The following is a 4440-nucleotide window of genomic DNA, read 5'->3' on the forward strand; positions in this document are numbered from 1 at the left end:
GGAAATAGCCACCCAAGTCCAGGAAGCACAGAGAGTCCCAGGCAGGATAAACCCAAGGAGAAACATGCCAAGACACATAGCAATCAAACTGGCAAAACTTAAAGACAAAGAAAAATTATTGAAAGCAACAAGGGAAAAATGACAAATAACATGCAAGGGAACTCCCATAAGGTTAACAGCTGATTCCTCAGCAGAAACTCTACAAACCAGAAGGAAGCGGCACAATATATTTAAAGTGATGAAAGAGATGAAACTACAGCCAAGATTAATCTACCCTGCAAGGATCTCATTCAGATTCAATGGAGAAATCAAAAGATTTACAGACAAGCAAAAGCTAAGAGAATTCAGCACCACCAAACCAGCTCTACAACAAATGCTAAAGAAACTTCTCTAAGTGGGAAACACAAGAGAAGAAAAGGACCTACAAAAACAAACACAAAACAATAAGAAAATGGTCATAGGAACATACATATCGATAATTACCTTAAACATGAATGGATTAAATGCTCCAACCAAAAGACACAGGCTCGCTGAATGGCTACAAAAACAAGATCCATATATATGCTGTCTACAAGAGACCCACTTTAGACCTAGGGACACATACAGACTGAAAGTGAGGGATGGAAAAAGATATTCCATGCACATTGAAATCACAAGAAAGCTGGAGTAGCAATACTCATAACAGATAAAATAGACTTTAAAATAAAGACTGCTATAAGAGACAAGGAAGGACACTACATAATGATCAAGGGATCAATCAACAAGAAGATAAAACAATTATAAACATATATGCACCCAACATAGGAGCACCTCAATATATAAGGCAACTACTAACAGCTATAAAAGAGGAAATCAACAGTAACACAATAATAGTGGGGAATTTTAACAACTCACTTACACTAATGGACAGATCATCCAGACAGAAAATTAATAAGGAAACACAAGCTTTAAATGCCACAATAGACCAGATAGATTTAACTGATATTTATAGGACATTCCATCCAAAAACAGCAGATTACACTTTCTTCTCGAGTGAGCACAGAACATTCTCCAGGATAGTTCACATCTTGTGTCACAAATCAAGCCTCTGTAAAGTTAAGAAAATTGAAATCATATCAAGCATTTTTTCCGACCACAACACTATGAGATTAGAAATGAATTACAGGGAAAAAAAATGTAAAAAACGCAAACACATGGAGGCTAAACAATACATTACTAAATAACCAAGAGATCACTGAAGAAATCAAAGAGGAAATCAAAAAATACCTAGAGACAAATGACAATGAAAACACGACAATCCAAAACCTATGGGATGCAGCAAAAGCAGTTCGAAGAGGGAAGTTTATAGCAATACGAGCCTACCTCAAGAAACAAGAAAAATCTCAAATAAACAATCCAACCTTAGACTTAAAGGACTAGAGAAAGAAGAACAAACAAAACCCAGTGCTAGTAGAAGGAAAGAAATCATAAAGATCAGAGCAGAAATAAATGAAATAGAAACAAAGAAGACAATAGCAAAGATCAATAAAACTAAAAGCTGGTTCTTTGAGAAGATAAACAAAATTAATAAACCTTTAGCCAGGCTCATCAAGAAAAAGAGGGAGAGGATTCAAATCAATAAACTTAAAGGAGAAGTGACAACAGACACCACAGAAATACAAAGCATCCTAAGAGACTACTACTAGAAACTGTATGCCACTAAAATGAACAACCTGTAAGAAATGGACAAATTCTTAGAAAGGTATAACCTTCCAAGACTGAACCAGGAAGAAACAGAAAATATGAACAGACCAATCACAAGTAATGAAATTGAAACTGTGATTAAAAATCTTCCAACAAACAAACAAATGGGACCTAATGAAACTTGAAAGCTTTTGCATAGCAAAGGAAACGATAAACAAGATGAAAATACAACCCACAGAATGGGAGAAAATATTTGCAAATTAATCATCGGACAAAGGATTAATCTCCAAAATATATAAACAGCTCATGCAGCCCAATATTAAAAAAAACAAGCCACCCAATTTAAAAATGGGCAGAAGACCTAAATAGACATTTCTTTAAAGAAGATATACAGATTGCCAACAAACACATGAAAGTATGCTCAACATCACTAATCATTAGAGAAAAGCAAATCAAAACTACCATGACGTATCACCTCACACCTGTCAGAATGGCCATCATCAAAAAAATCTACAAATAATAAATGCTTGAGAGGGTGTGGAGAAAAGGGAACCCTCTTGCACTGTTGGTGGGAATGTAAATTGATACAGCCACTATGGTAAACAGTATGGAGGTTCCTTAAAGAACTAAAACTAGAACTACCATATGATCCAGCAATCTCACTACTGGGCATATACCCAGAGAAAACCATAATTCAAAAAGACACATGCACCCCAATGTTCATTGCAGCACTATTTACAATAGCCAGGACATGGAAGCAACCTAAATGCCCATCAACAGATGAATGGATAAAGAAGATTTGATACATATATACAATGGAATATTACTCAGCCATAAAAAGGAATGAAATTGGGTCATTTGTTGAGACGTGGATGGATCTAGAGACTGTCATACAGAGTGAAGTAAGTCAGAAAGAGAAAAACAAATATCGTATATTAATGCATGTATGTGGAACCTAGAAAAATGGTACAGATGAACTGGTTTGCAGGGCAGAAATTAAGACACAGAGGTAGAGAACAAACGTATGGACACCAAAGGGGGAAGTGGCGGGGGTGCTGGGGGGGGTGGGATGAATTGGGAGATTGGGATTGACATATATACACTAATATGTATAAAATAGATAACTAATAAGAACCTGCTGTATAAAAAATAAATAAAATTAAATTTAAAAAAAAGGTAACTGTGTGAGCTGATGGATGTGTTAATAAAAAAAAAAGAAGAAGAAGAATAGCAATGACTATCTGGAAACTGGAATTAATTTAACTGAAAATCCACTTGCTCCAGCACATTGTCCTTCATGATGCTTTGCCCAAGTGTGTTATTTTCACATAAAGCAGAGTGTGCTCTTTGGCATTTAAAGTGACCACAGTCATACCTTTCAGTATAAAACAGCTGAATTTTGCCACTGGAAAAAGATAAGAGAACTCAAATTACACTCCTCTTGGAAAAAACAAATCTGGGTCATCTTTTTTACTATATACTTGTAACTCTGGTCACCCAAAGTTAATGACCAGGCAATATTTATATCAAAAAACACTGTTGGAAAACAGTATGGAAGTTTCCCAGAAAACTAAAATTGAGGTACCATATGACCCAGCGATTCCACTCCTGGGTATATATCTGAAAGAAAATGAAAACACTAATTTGAAAGGATACATGCACTACATTTTTCATAGCAGCATTATTTACAATAGCCAAGATATGGAAGCAAACTAAGTGTGCATCAACAGATTAATGGATCAAGAAGATGTGGTACATATATACAATGGAATACTACTCAGCCATAAAAAAGAGTTAAATTTTTCCCATTTGCAGCAACATGGATGGACTCGGAGGGTATTATGCTAAGTGAAATAAGCCAGAGAGAAAGATAAATGGTGTATGAGATCACTTATATGTGGAATCTAAAAAATACAACAAACCAGTGACTACAACAATAAAAACAGAGTCACAGATACAGAGAACAAGCTAGTGGTTACCAGTAGGGAGAGGGAAGTGGGGAGGGGCAATATAAGGGTACAGGAGTAAGAGGTACAAACCATTAGGTATAAAATAAGCTACAAGGATATGTTGTACAACATGGGGAATATAGCCAATATTTTATAATAACTATAGAGTAAAACCTTTAAAAATTGTGAATCACTGTATTGTACACGTGTAACATATAATATTGCACGTCAACTATATGTCAATAAAAAAATTTTAAAAGACCACTGCTGCAATTGCATAATATCAGTGGCATAAGATGCTCATTAAATGGGCATGCCTTCATGGTTCATTTTTCAACCACTGCAGTACAGTATTCTGGGTCCATGTTTGACTTGAATATCCAGATTTATCAGATGGAGCCATCAAACGTTTACATTCCCAATCACCTATAACTGTCATTTTAATCCTCTAATTTACCAGCAGTAAAAGAGGCAGGAAAGAAACATAATGCATGTAGAGTAGAACCTAATGCTTGAATTATTGAGCCAAAAGTGAAAAAGGTTAGCAATGAGATCATCCCTCTTCCACTGACATGAAATAATTAATCTTACCATTAATATTATGTTCCATTTTTATAATTTAAATACTTATCATGTCTCTTTCTAGTCACTTAAAATTAATGGTCCACGAGCACACTGAGTAAACCATTCGGTGGTTTGGGGATAACAAAAATTTGAGAAATGCTGGTGAGAGATTGTTGGTGGAAGGAATGGCTAAGGGAATTGGCTAGGCTACAGAAGACCTGACAGTAATGAAAGAGCGCCCCCA

Source organism: Physeter macrocephalus, chromosome 16, assembly GCF_002837175.3.
Source record: "Physeter macrocephalus isolate SW-GA chromosome 16, ASM283717v5, whole genome shotgun sequence".
In the NCBI taxonomy this organism is placed as follows: domain Eukaryota; kingdom Metazoa; phylum Chordata; class Mammalia; order Artiodactyla; family Physeteridae; genus Physeter; species Physeter macrocephalus.